Source organism: Macaca fascicularis, chromosome 16, assembly GCF_037993035.2.
Source record: "Macaca fascicularis isolate 582-1 chromosome 16, T2T-MFA8v1.1".
Lineage (NCBI taxonomy): Eukaryota > Metazoa > Chordata > Mammalia > Primates > Cercopithecidae > Macaca > Macaca fascicularis.
The window spans coordinates 5,252,679-5,268,367 of NC_088390.1; the positions used below are offsets into that span (position 1 = coordinate 5,252,679).

Genomic DNA, 15,689 nt, shown 5'->3' on the forward strand with positions numbered 1-15,689 from the left:
GTCAGCCATCTCAGCAGCATACAAAAGACTGTTTGTTTGTTTTTGTTTTTTTGAGACAGAGTGGAGTTTCGCTCTTGTTGCCCAGGCTAGAGTACAATGGCCTGATCTCAGCTCACCTCAACCTCTGCCTTCCGGGTTCAAGCGATTCTCCTGCCTCAGGCTTCTGGAGTAGCTGGGATTACAGGCGTATGCCAACATGCCCAGCTAATTTTTGTATTTTCAGTAGAGACTGGGTTTCGCCATGTTGGCCAGGCTGATCTCAAACTCCTGATCTCAGGTGATCCGCCCACGTCGCGCCTGGCCTCATGTGTGAACTTCTTAATGCACCACTAGGTGGCAGTGACCTGCAGCCGGTGGTTGTATTAAACAGACTTTTTTTTTTTTTTTTTTTTTTTTGAGACGGAGTCTGGCTGTTGCCCAGGCTGGAGTGCAGTGGCCGGATCTCAGCTCACTGCAAGCCCCGCCTCCCGGGTTCACGCCATTCTCCTGCCTCAGCCTCCCGAGTAGCTGGGAGTACAGGCGCCCGCCACCTCGCCTGGCTAATTTTTTTTGTATTTTTTAGTAGAGACGGGGTTTCACCGTGTTAGCCAGGATGGTCTCGATCTCCTGAACTCGTGATTCGCCCGTCTCGGCCTCCCAAAGTGCTGGGATTACAGGCTTGAGCCACCGCACCCGGCCTTTTTTTTTTTTTTTTTTTTTTTTTTTTTTTTTTGAGACGAAGTCTTGCTCTTGTTGCCCAGGCTGGATGGAGTGCAATGGCCCGATCTTGGATCACCACAGCCTCCACCTACTGGGTTCAGCGATTCTCCTGCCTTAGCCTCCCACGTAGCTGGGATTATAGGTATGCGCCACCATGCCAGGCTAATTTTTGTATTTTTAGTAGAGACGGGGTTTCTCCATGTTGGTCAGGCTAGTCTCGAACTCATGACCTCAGGTGATCCGCCCGCCTCGGCCTCCCAAAGTGCTGGGATTACAGGCGTGAGCCACCGCGCCCGGCCTAAAGAGACATCTTAAATATGCCTTTATTTTTAGACAATAAAAAAAATAAGCTTCCCATTATGCAAGAGTCCTTTGGCCTTTGTGTATTCCTACCCTGTGAACAAAGAGTCTAAAACTGTGAAAAGATGTCCATGAGGTAGAGTTAAATTAAAATAGCAGGTTGCAGAACAGTATCTTTACCGCCTCACTTTCTTCTTTTCTGCCTCTCTCCCTTCCTTCTCTACTTCCACAAAAGTTGACTGAGTACCTATTGGGTGCTAACATGCGCTAAGTTACTGGAAATGCAATGGTGAGCAAAGCAACACCAATGTAGTCCGTGTGGATCTTATGGTCCCTTATTGATGGACAGATAGGTTGGTTCCACCTTCTCATTATAACAAATAATACTACAAAGAACATTTTATACGTGCACTTGAGTTTCTCTAGGGCAGTGGTTCTCAAAGAGTGGTCTGGGCCATGAGACCAAAACAATTTTCATAATAATATTAAGCTGTTATTTGGCCGTTTTCATGCTCACTCTTCTCATGAATGTTCAGTGGACCTTTCCATGAGGCTACATGACATACGATATTGCAACAAATTGACAGCAGAAGCAGATATGAGAATCCAGATGTTTTCTATTAAGCCAGATATGAGATTTGAAAAAAAAAAAATGTAACATACAGTGAGAAAAATGACACTTTTCTCACTAATTTTTTTGTTTCGGAAAATATAGTTATTTTATTATTTTTTTGAGACAGGGTCTCACTCTGTTGCCCAGGCTGGAGTGCAGTGGCATTACCATAGCTCACCGCAGCCTCAAACTCTTGGGCTCAAGTGATCTTCCTGACTCAGCCTCCCAAGTAGCTGGGACTACAGGTGCTCACCACTAAGCCTGGCTAACATTTTTATTTTTAGTTTTTGTAGAGATTGAGTCTTGCTATGTTGCCCAGGCTGGCCTCTAACTCCTGGGCTCAAGCAATCCACCCACCTCAACCTCCCAAGTAGGTGGATCTACAAGCTCTTGCCACTGAGCCTGGCTCTCCATCATTTTTAAGTGCAATGGAGACCTGGTACTGAATGGTTTGAGACCCACTCTTCTAGGGCAAGGGTCCCCATTGCCCGAGCCTGGACCAGTACAGTCTGTGGCCTGTTAGGAACCAGGCTGCACAGCAGGAAGTAAGTGGAGGGCAAGCGAGCGTTAACTGCCTGAGCCTGTTAGATCAAGGGCGGTATTAGATTCTCATAGGAGCACGAACCCTATTGTGAACTGCACACATGAGGACTCTGGGTTGCACGCCTTTTAAGAGAATGTAATGGCTGATGATCTAAAGTGGAGCAGTTTCATACCAAAACCATTCCCCGCTTTGGCACTCAACCCGTCCCTAGTGCCAAAAAGGTTGGGAACTGCTGTTCTAGGGTATCTATCTCGAAGTGGAGTTGCTGTGTTTTACGGTGTCCACAATTTCAGTTTTACTAGGTGTTGCCAAATTGCTCTCCAAAGTGGCTAAAGCTAATTTTTTATTTTTTTTTATTTTATTTATTTATTTTGAGATTGTGTCTTGCTCTGTTGCCAGGCTGGAGTGCAGTGGCGCGATCTTGGCTCACTGCAACCTCCACCTCCCGGGTTCAAGTGATTCCCCTGCCTCAACTTCCTGAGAAGCTGGAATTACAGGCGCGCAACCACCACGCCCGGCTAATTTTTTTGTGTTTTAGTACAGATGGGGTTTCACCGTGTTGGCCAGGCTGGTGTCAAACTCCTCACTTCGTGATCCACCCGCCTTGGCCTCCCAAATAGGCGTGAGCCTCTGTGCCTGGCTTTTTTTTTTTTTTTTTTTTTTTTAGTAGGAGTCTCATTCCGTCACCCAGGCTGGAGTGCAGTGGTGCAATCTTGGCTCACTGCAACTTCCACCTGCCAGGTTCAAGCAGTTCTCCTGTCTCAGCCTCCTGAGTAGCTGAGATTATAGGCACATACCACCACACCTATTTTTTTGTATATTTAGTAGAGATAGGGTTTCATCATGTTGGCCAGGCTGGTCTCAAACTCCTGACCTCAAGCCATCCAGCCTCTCAAAGTGCTGGGATTACAGGCGTGAGCCACTTCGCTGGGCCAAAAGCTAATCTTAAAAAACAAAAAACAAACAAAAGAACCCCCAAAATACCAGGCTGGGTGTGGTGGCTCACACCTGTAATCCCAGCACTTTGGGAGGCCGAGGTGGGTGGATCATGAGGTCAGGAGTTCAAGACCAGACTAACCAATATGGTGAAGCCCCATCTCTACTAAAAATATAAAAATTAGCTGGGCAAGGTGGTGCGTGCCTGTAGTCCCAGCCACTCAGGAGGCTGAGGCAGGAGAATCACTTGAATCCAGGAGGCGGAGGTTGCAGTGAGCCGAGATCGTGCCACTGCACTCTAGCCTGAGCGTCAGAGTAGGACTCCGTCTCAAAAAAAAAAAAAAAAAAAAACAACAAACCAAACAAACTGGCAAAGGAGGGCAAATCACTTGAGCCCAGGAATTTGAGACCAGTCTGGGCAACATGGCAAAACCCTATCTCTACAGAAAATTTTTAAAAATTAGTTGGAAGCCTTTACTAAGAAAAAAAAAAAAAAATTAGCTAGGCATGGTGGTCCGTGCCTGTGGTCCCAGTTACTTGGAAGCTGAGGTGGGAGGATGGCTTTAGCGTGGGAGGCGGAGGTTGCAGTTAGCTGAGATTGTGCCACTGCACTCCAACCTGGGTGACAGAGTAAGACCCTGTCTCAAAAAAAAAAAAAAAGAAATGTATATATCCTTGATTTTTTTGTTGTTGTTTTTCCCAAATCTCAAATTGTAAACAATTGTGAAATTATTAAAGTAGGCTAGCAAAAGAAAAAAAAATAAAGTAGGCTAGTGATACAATACAATAGTGAGTTGGTATATGAAATATTCATTATCTTTTCTAAACAATACTGTGAAAAGCAGGGTCATATTTATCTGAAATGTTCTCAGAGGAAGTTTCTCTTGGTCACTGAGAATAGCTTTGTACAGTATCAACATTACATGTATCGGAAAATTTATTTTTGTTTGGTGGCTCATGGGTAGTAAAAGCGTACAAGTTATGCAAATAACCCTTTTTTAACAACAGGGGAATTTCATTATTCTTAAATACTACCTTCTGCAATTTTTGTTAAAACCATGTTCCACTAACACCTAATTTGTAAAAAAAATAAATAAATACAGAGGGACCTAATGTGAAAACAACTTAAAAGCTGTTAGTTCACTTTGTAAATGAGAGTTTATTTTAACCAATTTAGGGCTTTTTAAAATTATTCACAGAATATTTACTTGTTCAAGTGTAGCTGATCTAAAACTTTAATGGCGTTAAATTTTGGCAATGAAATATGTTGATCAGGCCGGGCGCAGTGGCTCACGCCTGTAATCCTAACACTTTGGGAGGCTGAGACAGGTGGATCACCTGAGGTCAGGAGTTCGAGAGCAGCCTGACCAACATGGCAAAACCTGATCTCTACTAAAAATACAAAAATTAGCTGGACATGGTGGTGGGCGCTATAATCTCAGCTAGAAAAAAAGAAATATGTTGATCAATATGAGAGGTTGAGTTTTACAGTCGAAGGGGCAAGGTGCAGCAATATTTTTTTTTTTTTTTTTTTTTTTGAGACGGAGTCTCACGCTGTTGCCCAGGCTGGAGTGCAGTGGCGCGATCTCGGCTCACTGCAAGCTCCGCCTCCTGGGTTCACGCCATTCTCCTGCCTCAGCCTCCCGAGTATCTGGGACTACAGGCGCCCGCCACCGCGCCCGGCTAATTTTTTGTATTTTTAGTAGAGATGGGGTTTCACTGTGGTCTCGATCTCCTGACCTTGTGATCCGCCCGTCTCGGCCTCCCAAAGTGCTGGGATTACAGGCTTGAGCCACCGCGCCCGGCCTAGGGTGCAGCAATATTAATTGGCTGTTTCTGACAGTAGTTTGGCACGTAGTTATATGTACACTCTGCTCTAGTAAAATAACATGCGACCACAGTCAACGGTTACCTATTTATGCTGGAAGGTTTTTGGCAACCAACTGTTAATTGAAGTGAGATTCCATTCTGCCACTTAGCCACGACAGAGTACATCCATGTGCACTCAGGGAAAGCAGATGGAATAGGTTGTAAACAGAAGCACACTCCAATTCAGGAGACATGTCCACGCAGAAATAGTACTAGGATGCAACATACATCACAAAAACAAATGGAAATTTTGTTTGTTTCTTTTTGAGATGGAGTTTCGCTCTTTCACCAGGCTGGAGTGCAGTAGCACAATCTCAGCTCACTGCAACCTTCGCCTCCCAGGTCAAGCGATTCTCCTGCTTCAGCCTCCCTAGTAGCTTGGACTACAGGTGCGTGCCACCACATCCAGCTAATTTTTGTATTTTTAGTAGAGACGGGGTTTCATCATCTTGGCCAGGATGGTCTCAATCTCCTGACCTCGTGATCCACCTGCCTCAGCCTCCCAAAGTACTGGGATTACAGGCGTGAGCCATGGCGCCTGGCAAGAAATTGTTTTTTTTTTTGTTTTTTGAGATGGAGTCTCGCTCAGTCGCCCAGGCTGGAGTGCAGTGGCGCAATCTCAGCTCACTGCAAGCTCCACCTCCCGGGTTCACGCCATTCTCCTGCCTCAGCCTCCTGAGTAGCTGGTACTACAGGCACCCGCCACCACGCCCAGCTAATTTTTTGTATTTTTTTTTTAGTAGAGACGGGGTTTCACCATGTTAGCCAGGATGGTCTCGATCTCCTGACCTCGTGATTCGCCCGCCTCGGCCTCCCAAAGTGCTGGAATTACAGGCGTGAGTCACCGCGCCCGGCCGTTTGTTTTTTTTTTAATCTGTCTTTAGGGGATACCTAGCAATTAGTGGGGTTAAATGAGGGAACTGTCATCTCAGAAGAGATGGTCCACTGTATTCATTTGTCATAATAACCAGACTCCTGGAGTTACTGGGTTCTAAAGTTGTTGATACAGCATGAGTAGGTTTGGATGTGGAGTTCTGTATGGAGGGTCCTTTCAACCGGAAGATAAACCAGAATTGTTGGTCTTAGCCTTTTGGATTACTGACTTTATTTGAATCTGTTTAAAAAGTCAAAACTGACCAGGCGCCGTGGCTCATGCCTGTAATCCCAGCACTTTGGGAGGTCAAGGCAGGTGGATCGCTTGAGGTCAAGAGCTCAAGACAAGCCTGGCCAACATGGTGAAACCCTGTCTCTACTAAAATACAATTAGCCAGGTGTGGTGGTGTGTGCCTGTAATCCCAGCTACTCGGGAGACTGAGGCAGGAGAATCGCTTGGACCTGGGAGGCGGAGGTTGCAGTGAGCCGAGATGGAGCCACTACACTCTCAGCCTGGGTGACAGAATGAGACTCTGTTTCACACACACACAAAAAAGCCTGTATTGGCCAGGCGCGGTGGCTCAAGCCTGTAATCCCAGCACTTTGGGAGGCCGAGGCGGGTGGATCACGAGGTCAGGAGATCGAGACTATCCTGGCTAACATGGTGAAACCCCGTCTCTACTAAAAATACAAAAAACTAGCCGGGCGTGGTGGCGGGCGCCTGTAGTCTCAGCTACTTGGGAGGCTGAGGCGGGAGAATGGCGTGAACCCGGGAGGCGGAGCGTGCAGTGAGCCGAGATCACGCCACTGCACTCCAGCCTGGGAGACACAGCGAGACTCCGTCTCAAAAAAAAAAAAAAAAAAAAAGCCTGTATTGTTGTAAATAGATTGTGAAGGGTGATTCTCCTGAGGGTTCAGAAGAAGAGGAGAGCTGCGGAGAAAGCCTCAGTTTTCTTAGAGATTACCTAAGAGGTTGTAACAGAAGGCTAGTAGAAGTATGGATGTTAAAGGCCATTCTGATGAGGTCTCAGATGGAAATGAAGAACATGTTATTGGAAACTGGCGGAAAAATGATCCTGATTATCTGACAAAGAATGTGGTTGAATTGTGTGTCCTAGTGTTTTATGGAAGGTAGAAATTCTGAGTGATGAAATAGGATATTTGGTGGAAAAAAATATCTGAGTAAAGTGTTGAGGGTGTGGAAAAACTTCTCTTGAATGCCTATAGTAAAATGCTAGCAGAGAGAAACCAATTAAAGATACCCTTTCTCCCTTCCTTCCTTCCTTTTTTTTTTTTTTTTTTTGAGAGAGAGAGTTTTGCTCTTTTTGCCCAGGCTGGAGTGCAATTGCGTGATCTTGGCTCACTGCAACCTCCGCTTCCTAGGTTCAAGTGATTCTCATGCCTCAGCCTCCTGAGTAGCTGGGATTACAGCTGTGTGCCATGACGCCCGGCTAATTTTGTATTTTTAGTAGACATGGGGTTTCACTATGTTAGCCAGGCTGGTCTCGAACTTCTGACCTCAGTTAATGCGCCCGTCTTAGCCTCCCAAAATGCTGCAATGACAGGCATGAGCCACTGCCCCTGGCCAAAGATGTTATTTATGATTTAAAAAAAAAAAACAGCAGAATTTAAATGTTTAGAAATTTACCAACCTGCCCATGTTGTAAAGAATGAAAAAGCTTGTTGAAAAGAAAACACCAAGAAAGTGACCGAGGAAACTTTTGATAAGGAGGTTAGTGTGGGGAGATGGAAGCCAGATGCTCAGCATCACAGTGAAGAAGGACCCTGAAACCATTCTGAAGATCTTCAGAGGCTGACCTGCCCATCACAGACCCAGAAAACTAGGACCTTGAAGTCAAAGAGATTTCAAGGCTCTGCTCCCTGCATTCTGGTGCAGGGCTTCTGGGATGCCCTAGCTATGGCTCAAGTAGGCCCAACTGTGGCTAAGCCCATCCCTCTGGGAGGCACAGACAATAAAGCATAGTAGTGTCCAAGCAGTTTTGTCTCCACAGCTGCGCAAAGTGCACGGTCTGTGAGGGCATTGCTACCTCTACCTAGATTTCAAGGGATTTCTGTAGGAAGCTTGAGGCCCAGACAGAGTACTGAAGGGGTGGCCTGCCCTTCCACACCTGTGGGCATTTCTCATCAGGTGGAAATGTTATGCCCAGACCGTTTGTTCCCCAAAGAAGACCACCAGAGTCCAGAGTCAAAGCCAAGCGGCAGGGATCTTTTACTGCAAGTTCGAACTTGGTCCCTCCATCCCACAGCGTACAAGAGGGCCTCGAACAATGCGAGTGCTTGCTCTTTATAGCCCGATGTAAACAGGATATGTAAAGTTACAGGGGAACAAGGTAGTTCTCTTGGTTACAGCATTACAATTGGTTAACATTATACATTTAGCATTTTTTATTGGTTCCCGCTGTGTCCTTATCGGAGATTTCCCTGGTGGTGTTTTTCTGAAGTTTGAGAGAAATATGGAGGAATGTGTTTGTGCTGGGCTCAGGAAGTTGAGAGATATATGGTGGGTTGTGTTCGTGCTGGGCTCAGGGAGTTGGGAGATATATGAGGAATGTGTTTGTGCTGGGCTCAGGGAATTGGGAGATATATGGAGGAATGTGTTTGTGCTGGGCTCAGGGAGTTGGGAGGTATATGGAGGAATGTGCCTGATTCAGAAAGAGAGACTTGAGAAAGAAAGAGACACAGAGACAAAGTATAGAGAAAGAAAAGTGGGCCTGGGGGACCGGCGCTCAGCATACGAAGGAGCCGAGCCATGCTGCACAGGCACCGGTCTCTGAGTTCCCTCAGTATTTATTGATCCTTATCTTTACCATCTCGGAGAGGGGGATGTGGCAGGACAATAGGGTAATAGTGGGGAGAGGGTCAGCAGGAAAACATGTGAACAAATGTCTCTGTGTCATAAATGAATTTAGGCCGGGCGCGGTGGCTCAAGCCTGTAATCCCAGCACTTTGGGAGGCCGAGACGGGCGGATCACGAGGTCAGGAGATCGAGACCATCCTGGCTAACACGGTGAAACCCCGTCTCTACTAAAAAATACAAAAAAAAAAAAAAAAAAACATAAATGAATTTAAGGAAAGGTGCTGTGCCTTGATGTGCATGTATACAAACATCTCCACAAACATTTCTGTGCATTAAAGAGCAGCACTGCTGCTAGCACGTCTCACCTCCAGACCTAAGGAGATTTTCTCCTACCTCAGTAAATAGATCCTACAATTGGGTTTTACTGAGACATTCCATTGCCCAGGGACGAGCAGGAGACAGATGCCTTCCTCTATCTCAACTGCAAAGAGGCCTTCCTCTTTTACTAATCCTGCTCAGCACAGACCCTTTACAGGTGTCGGGCTGGGAGACATCAGGTCTTTCCCTTCCCACGAGGCCATATTTCAGACGATCACATGGGGAGAAACCTTGGACAATACCTGGCTTTCCTAGGCAGAGGTCCCTGCAGCCTTCTGCAGTGTTTGTGTCCCTGAGTACTTGAGATTAGAGAATGGTGATGACTTTTGACAAGCATACTGCCTTCAAGCACTTGTTTAACAAAGCACATCCTGCACAGCACTAAATCCATTAAACCTTGAGTAAACACAGCACATGTCCCTGCAAGCACAGGGTTGGGGGTAGGGTTACAGATTAACAGCATCTCTTCAAACAGAAGAATTTTTCTTAGGACAGAACAAAATGGAGTCTCTTATGTCTACTTCTTTCTACGTAGACACAGTAACAGTCTGATCTCTCTTTCTTTTCCCCACAGAGCACCGCCAAAGGGGCAGGGCCACTGCAGAGAGCCCCCACTAGAGCAATGCCCAGCACAGCCATGGGGACGGGGCTGCCTGCAGAGTGGGCTGTGCCCGGCAAAGCCATGGGGGTGGGGCTGCCCCGAGCCTTGAGGGCCAAACCCCCATCCCAATATCTTGGGGGTAGAACGTCAAGTCAAAAATTATTCTCAAACCTTAAGACTTAATGTTGTTTGCCCTGTTGAGTTTCGGACTTGGCACCCATTACCCCTTTCTTCTTTCCTGTTTCTCCCTTTTGGAATGGAAATTTCTATCCTGTGTCAGTCCCACCATTGTATTTTGGAAGCATACTTACATTGTGTAAGTAGTTTGATTTCACAGGCTCATAATTGGAGAGCAATTTGCCTCAGGATGAATCATATCTTGACTTTTGCCCATACTTGGAATGAGTCAACATTTAGTTGAGATGTTGACTTAGACTCTAAAGCTGATATTGGAATGAGTTAAGACTTTTAGGGCTATTGAGATGGAACAAATCTATTTTGCATTTGAGAAGGACACGGATTTTGTGAGGTCAGGGGCAGAATGCTATGGTCTATGTTTGTGTCCCCCCAGAATTCATATGTTGAAACCTAACCCCCAAGATGATGGTCTTAAGAAGCGGGGCCTTTGGGGGGATTAGATCATGAGGGCCCTGCCCTCATGAATGGGATTAATGCGGTTATGAAAGGGGACTCAGGCCGGGTGCAGTGGCTCATACCTGTAATCCCAGCATTTAGGGAGGCTGAAACAAGAGGATCATTTGAGTCCAGGAGTTTGAGACCAGCCTGGGCAACACAGTGAGACTCCATCTTTACCAGAAAGAAAAAAGAAGAGAAGAAAAGAGAAGAGAAAGAAGGAAGGAAGGGAAGGAAGAGAAGAAAAGGAAGGAAAGGAAGGAAAGAAAGCAAAGAAAGGAAAGAAGGAAGGAAGGAAGGAAAATAGGCTGGGCATGGTGACTCACGCCTGTAATCCTAGCACTTTGGGAGGCTGAGGCGGGTGGATCACAAGGTCAGGAGATCGAGACCGTCCTGGCTAACATGGTGAAACCCCTGTCTCTATTAAAAAAATACAAAAAAATTATCCAGATGTGGGGGGGGGGGTGCCTGTAGTCCCAGCTACTTGGGAGGCTGAGGCAGGAGAATAGCGTGAACTCAGGAGGTGGAGTTTGCAGTGAGCCGAGATCATGCCAGTGGACTCCAGCCTGGACAACAGAGTGAGACTCCATCTCAAAAAAAAAAAAAGAAAGAAGAAAGAAAAAAGCCAGGTGTGGTGGCATGTGCCTGTAGTTCCAGCTACTCAGGAGGCTGAAGCGAGAGGATCACCTGAACCCAGGAGTTTGAGGCTGCAGTGAGCTATGATTGTGCTGCTGTACTCCAGCCTGGGTGACAAAGTAAGACTCTGTCTCAAAAAATAATAAAATAAAATAGGCCCCAGAGAGCTGCCTTCCTCTTCTACCATGTGAAGACACGGTGAGAAGGTGTGAAGCAGAGAGTGAGCCCTCACTAAACACCAAATCTGCTGGTGCCTTCATCTTGGACTCCCCAGCCTCCAGAACTCTCAGCAACATTTCTGTTTTTAACAAATTATCCAGTCTGAGGAATTTTGTTATAGTAAACCAAATGGACTAAGACCCTGGGTATGTGGACCACTACAGTCCAATGAGACATTAGGGAAAGTTGCCGGAGGCTCCCCTCCCTAATAAAAAGAGATATGGCCAGGTGCGGTGGCTCACATCTGTAATCCCAGCACTTTGGGAGGCTGAGGCGGGTGGATCACGAGGTCAAGAGACCCGGTCTCTACTAAAAATACAAAAATTGGCCGGGCGCGGTGGCTCAAGCCTGTAATCCCAGCACTTTGGGAGGCCGAGATGGGCGGATCACGAGGTCAGGAGATCGAGAGACGATCCCGGCTAACACGGTGAAACCCCGTCTCTACTAAAAAATACAAAAAACTAGCCGGGCGAGGTGGCGGGCGCCTGTAGTCCCAGCTACTCGGGAGGCTGAGGCAGGAGAATGGCGTAAACCCGGGAGGCGGAGCTTGCAGTGAGCTGAGATCCAGCCACTGCACTCCAGCCTGGGTGACAGAGCAAGACTCCGTCTCAAAAAAAAAAAAAAAAAAAAAATACAAAAATTAGCTGGGTGTGGTGGCACCCGCCTGTAGTCCCAGCTACTCAGGAGGCTTAGGCAGGAGAATCACTTGAACCCAGGAGGCAGAGGTTGCAGTGAGCTGAGATCGTGCCACTGCTCTCCAGCCTGGCAACAGAACAAGACTCTATCTCAAAAAAAAAAAAAGGATACATGTTAGTAATGTCCCTTTTCTTTCTGACTTTCAATGTCATCATGTACAGATGCTTGGAGTGATGGCAGCTATTTTGCCACCATGAGGCTAAAGCTAAGCAATTTGAAAGTAGTCCACACTCCTTTTTTTTTTTTTTTTTTTTTGAGACAAAGTCTGGCTCTGTCTCCCAGGCTGGAGTGCAGTGGCGCGATCTCAGCTCACTGCAACCTCTGCCTCCCGGGTTCACACCATTCTCTTGCCTCATCCTCTCGAGTAGCTGGGACTACAGGCACCCACCACCACACATGGCTAATTTTTTATATTTTTAGTAGAAACGAGGTTTCACCGTGTTAGCCAGGATGGTCTCGATCTCCTGATCTTGTGATCCACCCGCCTCGGCCTCCCAAAGGTCCACACTCCTAAGTTATGGAGCTGATGAATTCTGGAGTGTTTACCTCTAGACTTCTTGCTTTGTGAAATTATAAACTCCTCGTTGTGTAAGTTATCTTTAGTTAAATAGTCTGTTCTTTTTTTTTTTTTTTGAGATAGAGTCTCGCTCGGTCACCCAGGCTGGAGTGCAGTGGCCGGATTTCAGCTCACTGCAAGCTCCGCCCCCCGGGTTTATGCCATTCTCCTGCCTCAGCCTCCCCAGTAGCTGGGACTACAGGCGCCCGCCACCTCGCCTGGCTAGTTTTTTTTATATGTTTTTTTAGGAGAGACGGGGTTTCACCATGTTAGCCAGGATGGTCTTGATCTCCTGACCTCGTGATCCGCCCATCTCGGCCTCCCAAAGTGTTGGGACTACAGGCTTGAGCCACTGTGCCCTGCCAATAGTCTGTTCTTTGCAGCCTAAAGCATCCTGACGAATACACTTCAGTTATAAAATTTATTGCTGGTAATGCCAGTGCATTTCCTGAAAACAATCTTGTTTGTATTGCAAAGATCAGATAGTAATTATTATAAGGAAAATTATAATCCACTGATTTGTGGTATGTTTTCAAGACAGAGTCTCACTCTGTCGCCCAGGCTGGAGTGCAGTGGCACGATTTTGGCTCACTGCAACCTCCACCTCCCAGCTTCAAGTGATTCTCCTGCCTCAGCTTCCTGAGTAGCTGGGATTACAGGTGCCCGCCACCATGCCCGGCTAATTTTTGTATTTTTAGTAGAGATGGGGTTTCACTATGTTGGCCAGGCCTCAACTCCTGACCTCAAGTGATCCACTTGCCTTGGCCTCCTAAAGTGCTGACATTACAGGCGTGAGCCACTGTGCCTGGCCAAGCATCAGTTCTTAAAACAGTTAAGGTGGCAGAACAGGAGTTCTTTTAGAATGACGATTTTCAATGTGGGTATTTCAACATCATAATAGTCATCTTCAGGTTCAATATAGCTTAGGATGGAAACTATCTTCTTCTTTCTTTCTTTTTTCTTTTTTTTTTTTTGGAAACGGAGTCTCACTCTGTCGCCCAGGCTGGAGTGCAATGTCATGATCTCAGCTCACTGCAACTCCGCCTCCCAGATTCAAGCAATTCTCCTGCCTCATCTTCCCAAGTAGCTGGAATTACAGGTGCCCGCCACCACGCCCGGCTAATTTTTTGTATTATTAGTAGACCCGGAGTTTCACCATGTTGACCAGGCTGAGCTCGAACTCCTGTCCTCAGGTGATCCACCCGCCTCGGCCTCCCAAAGTGCTGGGATTCCAAGTATGAACCATCACACCCGGCCCTTATTTCTAACTTTATTTATTGATGAGTATGTATTCAATAGGTGACGGGGTTTCCTGTGGTACTGGAATATACAAAAAGATCCTATGAAATCTTGATATATTTAAATCTGTCATCCAAACTAGTAACAATTTCCCTAGTAGAAAACTTGGCTTTATTATACGTTCCCAGTATAAAGTCTCAGACAAATTACTCATGTCGAGAGAAAAAAATTTTTTTTTTTTTTGTCAAACCGATTGATAGATTTTCCATGAATGTTCAACAGTCAATAAATATTGCCTACCATGTGACAGGCTTTGTGCTGGATATTGGGAATATAGCAGTGAGACAATTTCCATCCCAAAGGAGCCCCCAGATTAGAAAGGAGAATGGCAAGTAACCAGGTAATTATAATTATAATATAGAATAATAATAATACAAAGGGAGAAGTAGTTCCATAGGGCCAAGTATGGGAGCTGTGAGAGCTCAGAGGAGTTCGTTGATTCATCCATTCGACCCAATTGATTATTCAACATATTTATTGAGCATCTACAATGTGCCTGGGTACTGTGCTAGGAACAGGGAAAACAATAGAGGAAAGAAGGACATATCCCCTGCCCTCATGTTGCTTTGGGTCTAGTGGAGGAGAGAGACAGATACGCAATAATTATAACATACTAATGCTATGAAAGGAGAGCATCCAGGAGGCACCAACCCACGTTGGGTCATGAGGAAAGGGTAGCCGAGATGAAATGGGAAGGATCCAAAGGTGGGGAAGAATGTTTCATACAGAGGAATGGTGCTGTGCACAGGGGCAAGAGGGACCATAGTGAAGGTCATTTTATCATTATTATTATTATTATTATTATTATTATTATTTGAGAGGGAGTCTTGCTCTTTTGCCCAGGCTACAGTGCAGTGGTGCAACCTAGGCTCACTGCAACCTCTGCCTCCCAGGTTCAGGTGATTCTCCTGCCTCAGCCTCCCAAGTAGCTGGAATTACAGGCATGTGCCACCATGCCCGATTGAGTTTTGTATTTTTAGTAGAGACGGGTTTTCACCAAATTGGTAAGACTGGTCTCAAACTCCTGACCTCATGATTCACCCGCCTAGGCCTCCCAAAGTGCTGGGATTACAGGTGTGAGCCGCCGTGCCTGGCCTGTGAAGGCCATTTTAAATGGCTGGAGTGGAGTGGAGGTTGCAAGGGGGTAGGGAGAGAAGAGTTTGGCAAAAGATAATCAGTGACCAGATCCTGACAAATCTTGTAAGCCATGTTAAGGGGTTTGGTCTTTTTCTGGGGTTAATGGGCAAAGAGAATATTTAAGCAAAGGAACGAAGTGGTCAGATGTTCACTTTAGCAAGTCCCTGGGTGCCATGTAGAAAGTGGACTGTAGGTGAGATGCCAGAGGCAGGGGAGCAGTTAGGGGTCTCTTGATGTTCTCTTGCAGGTGCTGGCAATGATCCGTCCTCAGAACAGTGATGGAGAGACGTGGACTCATTGGAGAACCACGTGGGAGGCACAAGTAACATGGGGAACTCTGGAAACAAAGCAGTGTGGGGAGAAGGATACTGGTTTCTGACTTCAGCAACTAAGAAGATAGTAGAACACAAGACATTTGGGACTGGAGGTAGGTCATCAGTTCCTTTTGGTGTATGCTGAACTTGACGGGGGGTCTGTGGGGCAGTCACAGGCAGATGTCTTTGAGGCAACCCTGCTGGAACTGGAGAGAAAGAGCTCAGCTGAAGTCAGAATAGAGGGGGCAGCCGGGCACGGTGGCTCACATCTGTAATCCCAGCACTTTGGGAGGCTGAGGTGAGTGGATCACCTGAGGTCAGGAGTTCGAGACCAACCTGGCCAGCATTGTGAAACCCCGTCTCTACTAAAAACACACAAAAAATTAGCCAGGTGCGGGCGTGTTGGCACACACCTGTAATCCCAGCTACTCAGGAGGCTGAGGCAGGAAAATCGCTTGAACCTGGAAGGGGGAGGTTGCAGTGAGCTGAGATTGTGCCACTACACTCCAGCGTGGGTGACAGAATGAGACTTGGTCTCAAAAAAAAAAAAAAAAAGAATGGAGGGGCC

At 46.5% G+C, this 15,689-nt stretch overlaps 1 protein-coding gene across 3 annotated transcripts in view; it reads left to right on the forward strand.

The window, feature by feature from the left end:
* Positions 1-15,204, forward strand: part of LOC107127711 (uncharacterized) — a 56,531-nt gene extending 41,327 nt beyond the window's left edge. For all 3 annotated transcript variants that reach the window (XR_012425172.1, XR_010582229.2, XM_074018369.1), the window contains one exon: positions 15,055-15,204. The gene's annotated coding sequence lies outside the window, so the exon portion shown is untranslated. The remainder of the gene's footprint in view (positions 1-15,054) is intronic.
* Positions 15,205-15,689: the final 485 nt, after the last annotated feature.